The sequence below is a fragment of the Chenopodium quinoa genome, unplaced genomic scaffold (assembly GCF_001683475.1).
Source record: "Chenopodium quinoa cultivar QQ74 unplaced genomic scaffold, ASM168347v1, whole genome shotgun sequence".
NCBI lineage: Eukaryota > Viridiplantae > Streptophyta > Magnoliopsida > Caryophyllales > Amaranthaceae > Chenopodium > Chenopodium quinoa.
Window position 1 is genome coordinate 2,138,786 of NW_018743199.1, and position 18,826 is coordinate 2,157,611.

General features: G+C 41.0%; 1 non-coding gene across 1 annotated transcript; it reads right to left on the reverse strand.

The window, feature by feature from the left end:
• Positions 1–3,548: 3,548 nt before the first annotated feature.
• On the reverse strand, positions 3,549–3,622 carry TRNAN-GUU. The gene has a single exon. It is a non-coding gene; the product is annotated as a tRNA-Asn (tRNA).
• Positions 3,623–18,826: the final 15,204 nt, after the last annotated feature.

The window sequence follows — 18,826 nt, forward strand, 5'->3', positions numbered from 1 at the left end:
GGTGTCAAAAAGAAATAAGATTTTAGGGGATACATCTCGAGGTCATATAATGTCGTTTGGAATCATAAATGATCATTATATGTTGTCATAAATGTTCGTGGTAGGCTTGAGTTAATGAAATCGGTGCAAGTTGTAAACCGGTAAATTGGTCGTTTAAAGGCAAATTGGATGATTCCACCTACCCAATTGGAATTTCTGAGGGTATTAAGAACCATGGTAAAATTTTCGACAATTTTTATTTTCGGGCAGAAAAAAGTCAAAAAAATTCAAAATTTGAAGGCTAATATCCATGGTTTATGAGAATTTTTAGAGGTTTCGGGTCCTGTTGTCGAAAAGCCTTGAGATTTTAGGGGATACATCTCGAGGTCATATAATGCCATTTGGAACCATACATGATCATTATATGTTGTCATAAATGTTCTTATTAGGCTTGAGGTAATTAAATCGGTGCAACTTGTAAACCGGTAAATTGGCCGTTTAAAGGCAAATAGGATGGTTCCACCCACCTAATTGGGCCCCCAAAGGATATTAGGGACTATGGTAAACATTTCGTCAATTTTTATTTCCAGACGAAAAAAAGTAAAAAAAAAAAATTCCAAAATTGAAGTCTAATATCCACGCTTTTTGAGAAATTTTGGAGGTATCGGAGCCTGGTGTCGAAAAGCCTTTAGATTTTAGGGGATACATCTCGGGTTCATATTATGTTGTTTGGAACAATATATGATCATTATATGTTGTCATAAATGTTTGTGGTATAGGCTTGAGTTCATGAAATCAGCGCAATATGTAAATCGGTAAATTGGCCGTTTAAAAGTGAATTTGATGGTTTCACCCACCCAATTGGACTCCTGGAGTGTTTTAGAGACCATGGTAAACATTTCGGCAATTTTTATTTTCGGACGAAATAAAGTCTAAAAATTCCAAAATTGAAGGCTATATCCTCGCTGTTTGAGAATTTTTGGAGTCTTCGAGGCCCGCTGAGGAAAAGTTTTGTAATTTTAGGGAGTACATCTCAGGGTCATATAATGTCGTTTGGAACCATATATGATCATTATTTGTTGTCTTTAATGTTCGTGGTAGGCTTGAATTAATGAAATCGGTGCAAGCTGTGAACTGATAAATTGGTCGTTTAAAGGCAAATTGGATGATTCCACTCACCTAATTGGACTCCCGGAGGGTATTAGGGACCATGGTAAACATTTCGGCAATTTTTATATCCGGCCGAAAAAAAGTCAAAAAATTCCAAAATTAAAGGCTAATATCCACTTTTTTGAGAAATTTCGATTCGGTGCCTGGTGCCGAAAAGCATTGAGATTTTAGGGGATACATCTCGAGGTCATATAATGCCGTTTGGAACCATATATGTTGTTATAAATGTTCGTGGTAGCTTAGTCTTGATTTAATGAAATCAGTGCAAGTTGTAAACTGGTAAATTGGTCGTTTAAAGGCAAATTGGATACACCTAGCTAATTGGACTCCTAGAGGGTATTAGGGAACATGATATATATTTCAGCAATTTTTATTTTCGGGTGAAAAAAAGTCAAAAAAATTCCAAATTGAAGGCTAATATCCACATTTTTTGAAAAAATTTAGAGGTTTCAAGTAGAGCTATCAATTCGGGTAAACGGGTCGGGTTTGGGTCGGTAAGAGCGAGTCTGGTAAATTCGGAGTAATTCAATAACTCATGCGAGTCGGGTTTGGGTTGGGTCATGCTTGAGTCGGTCACGTCAGGTCATACTTCTTATCGGGTTTGGGTTGGGTTTAGGTCGGGTTAATAACAGGTCGGGTGAACAATAAGTCGGGTTTAATTCGGGTTTTCATGCATTAAAACGGGTTAGGGTAATTATCGGGTTCGAGTCGGGTTCGGTTCAAGTTAATAATTTGCTGGTTAGAATCAGGTCGGGTCATTCTCAGGTTTGAGTCGGGTTCGGTTTAAGTCAATAATTTGCGGGTTATAATCAGGTCGGGTCTTTTTCAAGTCAGGTCATTCTCGGGCTCAAGTCGGGTTCGGTTCAATCCAATAATTTGTGGGTTATAATCAGGTTAGGTTATTTCCAAGTCGGGTCATTCTCGGATTCAAGTCGGGTTCTGTTCAAGTCAATAATTTGCAGGTTACAATCAAGTCGGGTCATTTCCAAGTCATGTCATATTCAGGTTCAACTAACTATAAATAGATAATTATCATTTTTATCAAACTAATTATTTCCTTTGACTATAATATATATGGCAATATACTAGGGAACTATAGCCTATAATTTAGGAAGATAATTATCTCCTTTGACCATACAACAAAATGCTTTAATCAATAATGTTAAGGTGGTCTAAATTTAAGTCTTAAATTTGAGGATGATGCTTCTTTCTTTTGCTGGCCTGGACCGACTTGGTCTCCCTAGACAAAATGCTTTAAACAATAATGATAAGGTGGTCTAAATTGCATTTAAGGTGATTTGAAAACGGGTCAAGAACAATTTGGTTGAATTTAGGTCGAGTCAATAACAAGTCGTGTTGATTTCGAGTCGTGTTAGTAACCGATCGGGTTGAATTTTTGGGCAGGTTTGTAATAGGTTTGGTAAAATTCAGGTCAGTTCAATAACAAGTCAGGTTGAATTTGGGTGAGGTTAATAACAAGTCGAGTTTATTTCGGGCCGGGTTTGTAACAGGTTGGGTTACATTCGGGTCGGGTTGAATTCAAGTCAGGTTAGTAACAAGTCGGGTTAAATTCGGGTTTTGACTGGTTAAAACGGGTTTGGGTCAATTTCGGTTCTAGTCGGGTTCGATTCAGGTCAATAATTTACGGGTTACATTCGGGTAGGGTCATCTCCAGGTCAGTTCATGTTCGGGTTCGAGTCTCACAAAATCGGGTCAACTCGGGTCTAGGGTTGGTTTCAGGTCGGGTTTGGGTCACCATTTTTTCGGGTCAGATGGTTCGGTTAATAATCGGATTTGAGTCGGTATTTCGGGTCAGATCAACTTTTGACAGCTCTAAGATAGTAGCATTGCTAAGATAATATGACAATATATAATAAAATAACACAATTACTCACTTTTGAGTTACCTGGCACATATAAAAATTACTCACTTTTGAGATACGTGGCACATTTTTTTTTTTTTTTGACAAAACGTGGCACATTTTGAGAGTTGCATCATTCTCAATTTATCCTTTGAAATTTTCTCAAGGCTATTGTGTAAGTTTTGTTTACTTCTAAGTGAAATTAGCGTTTATGTAATCTGCAATACAATACATAATATGACTTATCTCTTTAAGACAATTACATCATTATGCGAATTCTTTTGAGTTGTTAAGATCGTAATTTTGATAAATAAGGTTACGAAGCTAGGAACATATGAAATGTATAATTTGTATTATGTTTTTAAAGTATGATTTAGCTAATAAAAATAAAACATCATCCCATTTCCTTTTAATAGAATTATCATTCCAGATAATTGCATGTAATATAATCAACATTTATTTTTTGAAAGAAGTAATATAATCAACATTTCGTCGCAAAGAGGATAGCCTGGGTTTTAAAAAAAAAACACACAAAAAACGCTAGAAGGAGGGGTTGAACCTCCGACCTTGTGGTTAACAGCCACACGCTCTAACCAACTGAGCTATTCCAGCTTTGTTGGTTTAATTAATAGTATAAACTTTAAAAAAACAAATTTAAACAGCTTGCACTTTAATTACTCCATGCATTTTATTGGGGTGCAGAAAATGTCAATTAAAGCAAGGAAGTCATGTCAATGATTATCTTATGTATTAATTTATAGCATGAAGTATAATACTCCGTATTAAACTTATGATACCAGTGGCAAATCCTATAAAAAATTTAACGGAATCAAATGCGTTTGATAAATTTTAATGGGGTTATTTGATACAAACATAAGCAATATTATTGGGGAAAAAATTCATGTTCAAATGGAAGTACATGCATCCACCACTGTGTGATACGACATACTATTGTACAACTTTCAAGTGTTAGAAAAAATATTTGCATATATTATACTTTGTATTAGATGAGAATATTATTGATTTTTTTGTAATTACAAAAAATTTTAATTAAAGAGATGGAGTTTTGTGTCAACTAGAAAGATAAAGTGAAAAGTGTGAAAGACTCGTGGGATAAATAAAGGACAAGCCGTATATAATATTAGGGGATGCTCATAGAAATAAACTTTTTATGGTTGTTGGCTTGTTGCCATGGTATAAATGTGTTGCTCTTTTGCACTTTTTTGATTCTGCAAAAATATCTTTGCTCCACGGTATAACGTAATAGTGTAAACCTTTTGCATTACTAAGTAACAAGGTGTAGATATTTTTTGTCTATAGACTCTATATAAAAAATCTTAAGGTAAACATTCCTACTTTAAATCGTAACTCCACACTAATGAGTAATGACTATATAAAACCACTAACACAAGCCCTGGTATAATTTTTCGATTAATATTTTTAGCTATTACTACGTATAATCAATCATATATAAACCTGTAAAAAAAGATTTAAAAAAAATAATAAAATCATACGAAGTACATAGAATTTCACACTCCGTATGTCCTTGAAGTCTTGTACGTTATTTCGTTTTCAAATAACAATAATAACAAATGCTAGCTAATAACATTTTACAAAGTCAACTAACTCAAATGTTAATTATCATAGATAAATAATTATCATCGTCAATTATCACCTCAAATGTAATTTATTATGTTAACAAATACAAACTCTAAAGACTTAGACATAAAATAGTTGAAATCATCCATGGAAAAATTCTACAATGTCGATTGAAGTGCTTCAAGGGACACTTTTACATTTTTTCTACACTCAAATTCAAGCAAAGATTTTTTTCACCTTAGATTCCTAGAAGACTCTCGTGAACAAAACGACGTCTCAACATAACCCGATTCTCAATCTTACGTGGCAGAATCGCTTTTGCTCTTTTTGCACTTTTTCCTGCCAAAAAATATCTCCACCCTTAGATATTTCACCTCAAACTTCCCTACTCTCACTTTAAGCGCGTGCAACTTCCAATTTGACCCCATTAAACACCTTTTTCCCACGCGCCTCATTTATATAACGCACATTTCTACGGCTCTATAAATACCTTCCTCTACCCTTTCCCTTGCTTCAAATCAAAGCTCCTCCACATAGCTTTCTTAAAGAAGAAGTGAGAGATTAAAAGTTTGACTATGATGTCTTACTCGGGAGTCGAATCGGGTATGGAAGACGGCGATCGTCGGCAGAACATGGTGTCTGCCGGCGGCGCCGGCAACCGTCGCCGTAGAACCGCCACCAACAACAACATGGACGAGTTCTCCGGCGACGGTTGCGGAGGTCCACAAGCGTGGAACGCCTTCGCCGAGAGCTTTAGCGAGGTGCAGACGGTGCTGGATCGGAATAGGATGTTGATCCAGCAGGCGAACGAGAACCACCAGTCCCGGCTCCCGGACAATATGAAAAAGAATGTGGCGATCATACAAGAATTGAACGGGAATATTACAAAAGTCGCCTCGATTTACTCCGATTTGTCGGCGAATTTTAGCGGGAGCGTGAGGCAGCAACAACCGGCTGGGGGTGGAGGGAAGGGAAGTTATAAAGGAGGAAATAGTAATGGGAGAGGTAATTAGAAAGAAATTTGTGTAGCTTTTATGTATTAATTAGTACTAATAATCAGAGTAATTAGTGTTTCGGTTGAAAACAATGGGACCTTGCCGAAGGTCCACTAAAATGGAGAAGACTGGATTCGATCCAAGCTGTGTTGGGCCGAAGGTTTCCTGCACAGTTAACACACGTAAACTAGCCTCGGGGGTGTTTCCGAGGAAGGCCCCTCCGATGCTAAAGTCAGTACAATGTGTAAAAAGGAAGACACTATGCAAGAGAGTTTGTAGCTTGAGGCTTTTGTGGAGTATTTCTCAATGCAAGAATGAGCATATGAGCTGCAATAATCGGTGTATGAGATAATGCAAGTGATGATGCATGTGTTGTTGTGTCTGATAGTGTATATGATGTTATGAGATGTCCCCTTGAATGTGTTAATATGAGGGCTTTTATACCTCATCATATTTGGAGAGGTTGGGCTTTTGCCCAATTGGCTTACTTTGTGGGCTGACTTTTGACTTTTGAGCAATTGGAGAGTTGAACCTTGACCTTGGGCTTTTAATTGGATCATTTAATGCTCCGGCCCAATTTTGACTAAATTGGACCCAAACAACTTGCCCCCCAGACCCGATTTGGAAGAATGACGGGTCGGGTTTGATTTAACTCAGAAAAGGAGGGAAGTAAATGATTTAATTGATCCAAAAATTTGAATTTAAACCGTAATTAATGAGATAACAACGGTTAATGATTTGCGGAAGTTGGACGGATAATGGGCGGTTTAATCACAAGACATGTGTTTAATGGTTACTTAGTGGGTACTTAAGAGAAATTAAAGCACAGACTCTTCGTATCCCGTACCTGGAGATATAAACAGAGGCGCGTCATTCTCCTCACTGATTCACCAACACAAACCCAGAATTCTTCGAGAGAGAATCCAAGAATCCGTATCAAAACTTCGCAAATTCCCCCGAGCATTGAGCTTAGAAACTGAGACTTGCCACTACGAACTCGTAAATCGGCAAATTTCGCTTCAGATTAAGGTAAATTCCTTTGATTTCAGTTTATTTTTTCTTCGAATTCGAACTCCTTCCCCTTTTCTTTCGACTTTTCTCTTCGAAATAGTCCATGGCAAGAGGAGTTAGAGGTAGAGCCCGTGCTCCAAGAAGAGCAAGGCCGATTCCCGATCCTAGGAATAGGATTGGGACCTGGAATGGTCGAAGGCCGGAGTCTGACCCTGCTGATGGGATTAGGGCGACTCCCCTTTCCTCGGCTCCTCCTCAAAGAACGGATGAGCCGAGTGCTTCTGGACGGGATGATGAAATTCCCGCTGTCCTTTGGGATATCCTCCCTGGGTTTTCAGAGTGGGAGAATGCCGAAGTCGCTTCGGCCATGATAAAGAACCGCCCCTACTCATGGTGGGTAGAGAACGCCGATCAATATCGATTTGCTGAGCAAATTGAGTTGCACTACGGCATTTTTGAAGCTGATGGATATTGGTGCCGAATGCCCTCAGCATCCGATAGAATCCATCGTCCACCCCCGGGGTATGTGGGGGTGTACACGAGACAGCTTCAGTATGGGCTGAGGTTCCCTTTGGACGTTTTCGTCCGAGACTTGCTGATCCATTACAACATTTCCCTATGTCAGCTAACCCCCACCAGCATCCGAAGGGTGATGACATACTTATGGGTCTGCAAGTTCTTCAAATACGTGCCGAACCTGCACTGCTTCAGAAAGCTCCATCGGCTAGTGCCAAATATTCAGAGTGGGCACGGAAGCCATGGTTCTGGGTGGTATCGGATTGAGTCCCGGCCCCAATACTTGACCATGTGGCCAAATGACTCTTCAGACAAGGACTGGAGAGGTCAATGGATTTGGGTTAGGGCACCCATAGATCCGGGCCACCCTTGTGTCTTCAGCGCTCCCCGGTACTTAGCTGAGCCTGATCCCGAAATGGGAAGTCTAGGTCCCCCCGCAGATAACGGGGCGGATCCGAACCTGGATCAGCAACATATCTTCGGCAAGCTGCCGAACCCGGGGGGGAGTGGTCGAATGCAGCATATCCCGGAGACTTGGCTCCCCGATACGCATTACGTTTTCCAAGAGAATATGCTAGCAGCTGTTGGCCTCAGCCGAAAGTTTAAGGATGGTAAGCTTCTTCGGCTGGGGCCGAGGCTTTTAACTACCTCTTTTTCTTCTCTCGCTTTGCTTTTTTATGCTGTGCCAACATATCTGAGCTAAACTTTTTCCCTTTCCTTTTTTCAGAGCGGGACGAGACCAACGTTGGTATTAACTACGCTCGTCTTGGTGTTAACCGAGAGCGAGTTGTAACTGAACGGGCCCCGTCTATCACTGAGCCGAGGCATAGGGAAGTTCATCTGGACTCTTCCCACTTCCAAATTGAGGCTGTTGCTCTGTATCAGAGGCAGAAGCCTTGGTGGAAGAAGAGAGACCCTTGGTTTCAGCTGCTGAACGAGGAAGCTGAAGCTGCCCGCACAGCCGAAGAGGTTGCACGAGTACTTGAGGCTTGTGAAGGAGGAGAAGGGTCCTCCAGAGCTGCTGAAGCCGAAGCTGCAGCTAGAGCAGCTGAAGAAGACGAGGCTTTGCTGAAAACCTCGGTGAGCTTTCAGACAACTTTTTTCTTTTCTTCTTCTTTTTTTTTTTTTTTTTTTTTTTTTTACTCACACTCTTCTTCCCCCCTGTCTGTTACAGTCTGAAGAGAGTAACAGACACAGAGAAGGCAAAGCTCCTGTTCGTCCCGAAGATCAAATACAAGAGTCTTCAGACTCAGATATGGACGAGCAGCCCCTTCTGAAAAGGCGCCGAAGGATGGCCATCATCGGCCCTCATGACTTTCAGCAGAGGCCGATGACCATCGGCGTCGCAATAAGGGAACCTGAGGAAGGCAATGGATCGCCGAGGGTTCCCCAGCCAACACCCCAATCTCCTCAAAAGACCCCTCCGCCACCTCCTGAGATGGAGGTGGATCAGAGGACTCCCGAACCTAAGGGAGGGGTCCAAGAAGAAATCAAGGAAAGTGCTGCTGAGCACGGAAATAAAGATGCCGTGATGTCAAGTGCTGAAGGCTTCACGGCAGATATCGCAAGAGAGGTTGAGGCTTTCGTCCTCACCCCTGAAGAAGAGGAGGTCATAGTACTTGACTCCTCTGAGAAGGACGATGCTGAGACAACCAAAGCTAATCAAGCTCCATCGTCGTCCTTCCCTTCTTTCCAGACTCTGCATTCTGGAGAAATGGGTTTCTCGGCCCCCCGAATTCCAATCCCAAATCACATCTGGGACCTCATATGGGGTCAAAACCGAGAAGGAGCTGCAGCCTACTTCGGCAATTTTGCTGGCATGTCCGAAGTAGACAGGGCAAGGATCTGGTCGCTGAAGGCCACTGCTGGGATGGGCGAATCCAGTAGATCAGTTCCTGACCCAGCCAGGTCTAACCAACTGCTGATGATGCAGGTAATTTTCCTTCATTTCCTCCGAAATTCAGCTCTATTTTTTTTTTCTTATTACTTATTTTTTTTTGTCTTCCTGTTTTCAGTTCGTGCACAATCAGACTCTCACTGTAGAGCTGATTGATACCCTACAAGATAGGGTAGACGCTGCTGTGCACGAAAGGAAGGTGGCTGAAGAGGAAGTTAAGCTTGCTAAGCTGAAGCAAGCAGCAGCTGAAGAGAAGCAGCAGGAGGTTGAGGAGTACGGTAAAAAAGCTGCCGAAGCTCTGAAAACCTTCTGCGATGCTATGGAGATGGAGGTTTTTCCCCCACTGATGGAAGGGGAAAAATTCCTCCAGGAGCATATGGGAGTGGACGTCTCCAAATTCAAGGCTGCTATTGAGAGCCGAATTCAAGAAGGAACTGCTGCACAAGCTGAAGTGCAGCAGCGTCTAGAGGCTCTTGAAGCCAGCCGAATGGCTGCTGAAGAGTTGCTCTTGGCCAAAGACGTCCAACTCTCAGAGGCTGCTGCTGCTGCTGAAGCTCAAAGAGCTAAATTCCAAGAGGCTGAGGATCAACTGCTGATCCAGAAAGTTGAAGTGGCCCAAGCTCAGACAAAGGCTTTCCAAATTCAGCAAGAGCTGAATGAGCTGAAGGGTTCCTCCTCCAAAGTCGCTGAACAGCTGAAGAAATCCAAGGAAGACTTGGAGGAGACCCAGAAGAAGCTGGCTGATGCTGAGGCTTTACTCAAAGTCCGTGTTTACACCCAAGAGGAATATGAGATGGGTTTCAGAAACGGATTCCGAGTATGCCGAAGACTCTGCCTTCATGCTGAGCCGAAGCTGGACTGGTCTAAATGTGCTGAGTGGGTCCAGAATCCCGAAGACCCTCACATGAAGTATGCAACTCCAGCTGAAGCTGAAATTCTTAAGGCTGAGGAAGCCGAAGAGGAAGCTGAAAGACTGGAGTTGGAAGCTGAGCAGAGGGAAAGGGAGGCTCGGCAAAATGCAAAGCCCGCCTCTTCGGCTGCTGGGGCTGAGGCCACCATGGGACTCAACGCTGATCAGTCTGATCCCCCGGCTGAAGCATAGGAACTCGGGCAGTCGTCTTCAGAATCTTGCGGTTCATCATGTGCTTAACTTTAGACTTGCCGCTTTCTGAGTTTTTTGCCTTGTTTTTTGCTTCAGCTTGCCTTGTCGTACAGCAGTTTTATTTTTTTGCTTATGTACGTATTTCGGCAGCTGTTATTTTCCGCTTGTGGGCGGCTGCCGATACTGAATTATTGAACTTGTAGCTCAATTTTTTTTTTCTTCAGTTGCTTTATTTTTGAATGCTTTACTGTTTCTTTTCTTCAACTCTGCCGAACATAGCTGCACTGCGTGCTTCTTGCCCCCACAGAAATTGAAGTATGACTTTAGTTGAATAAGCAATTTCTGAACTTCTTCAAAATAGATATCCGAAACACAGGGCCAACTTAAGGCAATGCTTCTGGGATACAAGTCTTACTGAAGATTGACTGTCTGAAAGTTGGATATCCGAAACACAGGGCCAACTGAAGGCAATGCTTCTGGGATACAAGTCTTACTGAAGATTGTCTGAAAGTTGGATATCCGAAACACAGGGCCAACTGAAGGCAATGCTTCTGGGATACAAGTCTTACTGAAGATTGTCTGAAAGTTGGATATCCGAAACACAGGGCCAACTGAAGGCAATGCTTGGGATATTAGCTTTCTGGGACTAACCTCTTTAGAACAAGTCTTACTGAAATTTGACTTCAGCTGAAAGACCAGCGTTCTTAAAGAAGACGTATATCCGAAACACAGGGCCAACTTAAGGCAATGTTTCGGATAATGGCTCTCTGGGATACAAGGCTCAGTTAAGGCAATATCCCAGGATTGTCCATGGACTCATGTCTTTGGAGAACAGGTCTTACTGATGTTTGATTTCAGCTGAAAGACCAGTGTTCTTTAAAAAGACTGAGTTTTGTAAGCCATCTGAAACCCAGTTACCCGAAGGCGAAGGTTTCAGACGAGGCTGATTTAAAAAGGCTGTTATCCTTGATTTTCTGTCTATCTTTGAAAAATGGATACCCGAAACACAGGGCCAACTTAAGGCAATGTTTCGGATAATGGCTCTCTGGGATACAAGGCTCAGTTAAGGCAATATCCCAGAATTGTCCATGGACTCATGTCTTTGGAGAACAAGTCTTACTGAAGTTTGACTTCAGCTGAAAGACCAGTGTTCTTTAAAAAGACTGAGTTTTGTAAGCCATCTGAAACCCAGTTACCCGAAGGCGAAGGTTTCAGACGAGGCTGATTTAAAAATTTTCAACTGTTGCTGTTATCCTTGATTTTCTGGCTATCTTTGAAAAATGGATACCCGAAACACAGGGCCAACTTAAGGCAATGTTTCGGATAATGGCTCTCTGGGATACAAGGCTCAGTTAAGGCAATATCCCAGAATTGTCCATGGACTCATGTCTTTGGAGAACAAGTCTTACTGAAGTTTGACTTCAGCTGAAAGACCAGTGTTCTTTAAAAAGACAGGTTTTGTCAGCAATCTGAAACCCAGTTACCCGAAGGCGAAGGCTTCAGACGAGGCTGAATAAAAAACCCTCAAAGAGTAGATAGAACAAAGAAAATTTTGAAAGGATAAACAGTTGTAAATTTTATATAAATGGCGGCTCCAAGGCCTGTCATTAGTTCAAAATGTACTTACAAAGATTGTTCTGCCCCGAAGGGTTTACACATGGTATTTTTTCAGTACATCAGCATTCCAGTGATTCTTCAACTCAGTTCCATCCAACTGCCGAAGTCGGTATGTCCCTGGCTGAAGCTCATCATAAATTTCATAAGGTCCCTCCCATGTAGCTGAGAGCTTCCCATGGATTCGGCCTTTCTGAACTGCAGCAGCATTCCGAAGGACAAGATCCCCAATTTTGAGAGGCCTTGCATGGACCCTTCAGTTATGGGAGATGAGGTCTGAACTTATCCCGGGCATATCAGCTGCCGAGAAAGCAAACACATCTCTGTTATCCCGCAGGAGCTGAATAAGTTCACAACGGGTGTTAGGATCAAGGTCCATCCCGATTGTTACACATTTCTCAGCATCTCCTTCGGCCAACTCTGCTGTTTCAGTCTGTTGGTCCATGTCCATTGCTGATGGACTGGACTCTTCAGAATCTGGTCTGCTGCCAATGTCAGCAGGTGTCCCAGTCTTTGTGTTCTTCGGCTGGCTCTCTGAGTCTTTCGGCTCAGATGAAGAGTCAACCTTTTCCCTTTCGGGACCTTTTTCTCTGGGCACTGATCCTTGGGCCGAAGCACTTAGGCCTTTCGGCTTTTTTGTGCTTGGCTCTCTTTCTTTTTCTTTCTCCTCCTCATCCTTGTCGTTATCTGGGCGACTACTGGATGGCTTGAGGTAGTTGCACCTTCGGGCGTCCTTCTGGTTGCCCTGTATCCTTTCGGGGAAGCCGGCGTCTGAGACATAAATCATCAGCTGATGATAAGTTGAGACGACCCCTTGGATCTCGTGAATTATGGGTCTCCCCAAAATCACGTTGTACACTGAAGGAGCGTCGATGACCAAAAACTCAATCATGACGTTCCGGGCTGCCTCATCGCAACCGATGGTGACAGGAAGTGTCACCTTCCCATCTGGATAAGTTGAAGCCCCATTGAACCCGGATACCGGATAGGGTACCGGCGTAAGGTGCTTGGGCTTCAGCTTAATTTGGTTGTAGGCCTTTCGGAACAGAATGTTTGCTCCGCTGCCACCGTCAACAAGGACCTTACTGACGTCGTGGTTGGCCACCGTGGCGATGATCACCAACGGATCCTCGTGAGGGAACGTAATCCCCCGGCAGTCGGCGGCTGTGAACGTCATGTTCGGCACCGGCGACTGGGGAGATTGAATGTCAGCGTTGTTCACCTGGTGAGTCAAAGCTCTAAGGTGACGCTTGTGCTCCCTCCGAGAGTATATTCCTCCCGAGATAACATTGATCGGAGGGAATTTCCCCTCCGGTTTTTTACTGTTTTTCCGGGGGAAATCAAGGTCCTGCCGAGGGTCCTTTGCTAACCTTTCGGATTCTTTTTTCTCGCGGTGATCCGCGATGTATTTTTTCAAGTATCCCTTCCGGACCATGTCTTCTATCTGGTCCTTCAGCTGGATACACTCTTCAGTGTTGTGGCCCGAAGACTCGTGGAACTCACACCACTGATTTTTATTTTTTCGCTGATACCACTCTGGGAGTGGTCTCGGCTTTCGGTAACTCTGCTCCTCCTTCGTCACACTGTAAATTTTGGCGCGTGGAAGAGAGAGCGGAGTGTAGGACTCGTATCTGCCTGTGTATGAGGCAAACCTGTCCTTCTTTAGGTCGCTGGCCGAAGATGGCTCCGAGGCCTTTGATTTTCCCTTTGCCTTATGGCCTTGGCCTTCAGACAAGGGTATTTGCCTCTGTTTCCCTCCCCCGGATTGAGGTTGGGTTTTTGCTTTATTCCATTCTTCGGCTCGGATGAACTTATCCGAAGCACTAAGAGCTTCCTCCAAGGTCTGCGGGGTATGCATGACCATGAAGTCTAGGAATTTTCCTGGCTGAAGGCCATTCTGCATTGCAAAAACAGCTAGCCCCTGGTCCAGCTGAGAGACGCTTGATGACTCGTTACTGAAACGGGTCAGGTAGTCTCGGAGGCTTTCGGTTTCCCCCTGTTGCAGACCCATGAGCTCTGCGGTAGTCTTTTCTCGGCGGTTTGCCGTGGAAAACTTGCTCCTGAACTTGGAGGACAGATCATCCCAACCTGTTATGGAGCCTTGCCTTACTCCCTTGGAGATCCACGCTTGCGCGACCCCCTTGAGAGTGGTTGGGAAATATTTGCACCAAGTCGCCTCGGATCTGGGGCAAAGATGCATATGAGTCTCATACGAGGCCACGTGGTCCTTCGGATCCGTGGTCCCGTCATATGTGATATGCGACGGTATTTTAACCGTGGGTACGCGCTCTTCTAGTATCCATTGCTCGAATGGTGAACTAGCGGGAAGCATAATGGCCTTGCCCTTGTTCCTGGCCGAAGGGACCGCGCTCCGCCCTCTCAGAGAGGTAGGAGTGGTTTTCGTCCCTGGCTGGGAAGTCTGGGCCTCGGCTGCAGGGAACGTGAGGCGACTACGCACGCTCGGTTCCTGGCCGCCGAGTCGGTCAAGGACGCTTCTGCGAGCAGTCTCAGGTTCCCGGCGAGTAGATTCTGGCCGAGAAGCTGAGCTGCTGCTCTTATGCGCTGCTGGTCTTGAGGATGAGGATCCTTTAAATAATTGAGAGTTCTTCTTCCTCTGTTTTTCATTTTTCCAAGAATCCTCCTCCCACTCTTCCAGTTCCCGGAAGGAAGGAAGCTTCCCACCGTCATGGTCTAACTTCCTCCGCTGATGCCGGGTATGCGGAGGAGTTCGATCACGAGGCGGTGGCATATTCTGTGCCCTCATTGCCTCCATGAGTACTGCCAGCGCTCTTGCCACCTCCTCCGAACTGGGCCCCGTCAAAGGGGTCCCCGGCCGAGTGTGGTAATGAGGCCGTGCAGCCGATGGTTGGCTTTGGGACACCGAATATGTCCTATGATCAGACTGACCCCTGCTAGACCGAGAGTGGTCCGGCCTATATTGGGAGTCATGCATTATAGGAGATAGGGAATCCTCCTTGTGTGATCCTCCCCCCGAGCCGGCACCCTTGGGAGAGTTCCGGTCCGGCGAGGGCGATGGTGTAGGGGTTTTAGGCTTTTCGCCCGCTCCTTGACGGAGGCTTTTGCTCTTGCGGTTCTTAGCCATGGCTGCTAAGATAATTGCAAGATGATCTTGGTTAGGAATTTGGCTTAAAGATTTTTGAAAGTCTTCCCCACAGACGGCGCCAAATTGTTTCGGTTGAAAACAATGGGACCTTGCCGAAGGTCCACTAAAATGGAGAAGACTGGATTCGATCCAAGCTGTGTTGGGCCGAAGGTTTCCTGCACAGTTAACACACGTAAACTAGCCTCGGGGGTGTTTCCGAGGAAGGCCCCTCCGATGCTAAAGTCAGTACAATGTGTAAAAAGGAAGACACTATGCAAGAGAGTTTGTAGCTTGAGGCTTTTGTGGAGTATTTCTCAATGCAAGAATGAGCATATGAGCTGCAATAATCGGTGTATGAGATAATGCAAGTGATGATGCATGTGTTGTTGTGTCTGATAGTGTATATGATGTTATGAGATGTCCCCTTGAATGTGTTAATATGAGGGCTTTTATACCTCATCATATTTGGAGAGGTTGGGCTTTTGCCCAATTGGCTTACTTTGTGGGCTGACTTTTGACTTTTGAGCAATTGGAGAGTTGAACCTTGACCTTGGGCTTTTAATTGGATCATTTAATGCTCCGGCCCAATTTTGACTAAATTGGACCCAAACAATTAGTAATTAGTTCCCTCAAAAAATAACATTGAACAAATGAGGAGCTAAAAAGAGGGGAATTTGGCTCCTTTGTTAAATTTTATGCAATGTGGCTGTATTGTAAGGATGAATATTGATTGGAAATGAATTTGGCTCAGAGTTTATCTAAAAATGTTTTTTTTTTTAACTTCCTAACTCTGAAATTAAATTGTCTTACATGTTTGAGAAAGTTCAATACAAGTATGTACAACTGTATAAAATATTGATGATTGCGTGGATGACAATTAAGCAAATAAATTGTTTTTTTATTTCGAGTATGAATTAGAAGACTTAAAAAAAAAAAAAAAAAAAAAAAAAAAAAACTAGCTACCAAATATAATTAATCCAACCACTACCTTTATTTCTTTAAATGATGAAGTAAGGATAGATACATCATACATGGTGGATTGGATGGTGGATAAAGAAATATGAGGCATTTAGTGACATACAAAGTATAATTTTGAATAGTGGTAGCGTTGTAGATAAAAGTATAAAGGTTGGTTTTAAGTAAAGTATTTAACATTTTGTATCATTGAATGACGGACGTATTTTTTATTCTACCGTTTTAGAATATATATTACGTAGCTATTACTATGTATTTTGTATCTAAGTGGAACATATAATTATTATTTGTAATTTATAACATCTTTTTGCTTTTATTATAAACAATTATACTTTTTTTTTTATTATTATTATTATTACATGATGAACAGTTATAGGGTAAAATTCATATTTTAATCTAACTCTCACAAAATTTCTCTATAGTCCAAACTAGTGTTATCCACAGAAAAGTAATCTTATTATTTGTTAATGATGTATATAGTGAAGAAGAGTACATACAGATTGTGAAACATTTCTATGTGCACAATTATTTGATTAGACGCGCAAAAATCAATATCCCTAGCTAGCGGATATTTGAATTTCACTACATATATTCATATGACATTGTATATCACTTCTATAACATGTATACACCCACCAAATATTAGATCGCCCTACATTGAGCAAGTGTTTGAGTGCAATATAAATTGTGATAGAGCGATGACTTATTAGTTTGGCGCAACAAATTATTGGACATTCTTATCATATAGTTATATTTTTTCCACATGGTTTATATATTCTAATTTCCCCACAAAAATCTTTTCATTTGCTACATTATTCATATTCAAACATTTATGTTTAAAGTGCTCACTATGTTATAAAATTATGCAATGAATCTAAAGTGCTATATTACCAAAACACCATATTTTAAATAAACAATAGCAAATGACTAGCAGTGGCGGATCCAGAATTTTCGAACTTATGAGTCACTATCAATAATTGATCACTTGTTTCAATCCAAAAATTATATAAAAAAAATTATATTTCACCAAAATGATTTCAATCCAAAAATAGGATATAAAAATACATACCATAAAACTATTACATTAAACTAACTTTATGATTTTTTACTTAAAAACAAGAATTATTATTAAAAAAAAAATTAAGATAACTTAAGAGACCTGTTATTAAATATAACAGGTCTCTTTAATGTAATATGAAAGCAGCGCAAAAAGTTATTCTAATTAAATGGTTGACAAAAAGAGACCTATTATCTAGATAACAGGTCTCTAATGACGTGGTGGCAATAGCAACAAGAAAGAGACCACCTATATGATATTTCAATAGGCGGTCTCTTTGATATTAAAAAAGCTAACAGTGGGCTAATCTCAAATAGAAGCACAAAGAGACCGCCTATTTGTCTCTTAGTTTTGTTTTTTTTTGTTGTGCTGGTGAGTCACGTGACTCACTGTGCACCTTAGTAGATCCGCCCCTGATGACTAGCATGTTACTCCAACTATCTAAGAGGACCAAGAATGTTAAAAGATAATGCATGGTTTGATCTTGAATAATAATGAGAAAAGTGAAAGAGGAAATCTTCTGAGATAACATCATGAGAAGACAAATAAAATAAAAAAACATATTTAGTTGCTAGCGTGGCGTTAATATGTTGCTCTTTTGTGCCTTTTTTATGATTCTTCAAAAATGTTATTGCTTCTCACTATCCTTAGTGGTAACATTTAAAAAAAAATAAAAAATTATCAAGGAAGTACTAAAATCATCTCAATACTCAATCCATAAATATCTTAGTAATATTTGGCTCAATTTAGGGTATATTCTTTGTTTGACTTTATTGATTTTTTTAAAAATTAAATTTAATACAAAGTAACTTTTATTTGAGCTTATATTGTGTAAAATAGGTGAAAATAAGGGTTTGTTTGTTTCATCTCCTCATATGAAACCATTTTCATATAAATATACTCTAAAAGTTTATTTTGTGTAAAGTTTAATCTCCTCATATGAATCCATTTTCACCACTTTATAACTAAAGTTTAATGTGTTCATTGGATTTCAAACTTCAAAATGAACAAGAATACGTAAAACATCTCACATTCTCACTAGTGAAATAATTAGCATATAATTATGGACGATTTTCGTTAAATAACCATTTCTTATAAGGTACAATCAAAATTATTTTTTAGTTTCTTTCAAAAAATAATAATTTAATTTTTAGTTATTTGCACACAAGGCACCAATACAACAAGTCAACAACAAATACATACGAGTAATACTATGATTTATTTGATTATATCATGTATTGTGTACATAATACAACCAATTGTACATAAAAGTTTACCTAAATAACAACAACGATCACAATGACAATGACAATGACAAAACCAGTTAAAAGCACAAAAATACTGTATAATAATCCCTCTATTTTTAAAGAATTGTTCCATTTTTATTGAGTACGTATGTCAATGTTAATCTTTAATCGATAATATCTTTAATTATCAATAAGTAGAAATTCTAACAATTAAAAATTAATAATCCATTAATTGATACGATTTCAACAAGTACACACAGGACATTATTTTTTCTTAAGTATAAATTACAAACATTCGTCAAAGTTGTAAAAAATAAAAGTTGAGTAAACATTTAAAAACAGGGGGAATAACTTTTTAAATTAAAAAATAAATATACTCCGTACAATATACTCGTTTCAAATAAAAAAAAAAAATGTCAATTTCAAAGTCCAGCCTGTATCCCTTATTTATTAGTTCATCAATTTTTTTTTTCTCAAGTTCACCAGAAACTTTATCCAAAAGACTATTCAACCAGAGCTTATCAAAAAGTGCTTACAATTCATAGTATACCCCAAAACGACACCGTATTCACCATCTCACCCTTCCATCTTACGTGGCAGAATCACTTTTGCTCTTTTTGCACTTTTTCATTACAAAAATATCTCCGCCCTTGGATATTTCATCTCTAGTCTCCCCTACTCTCATCCTCAGCGCGTGATA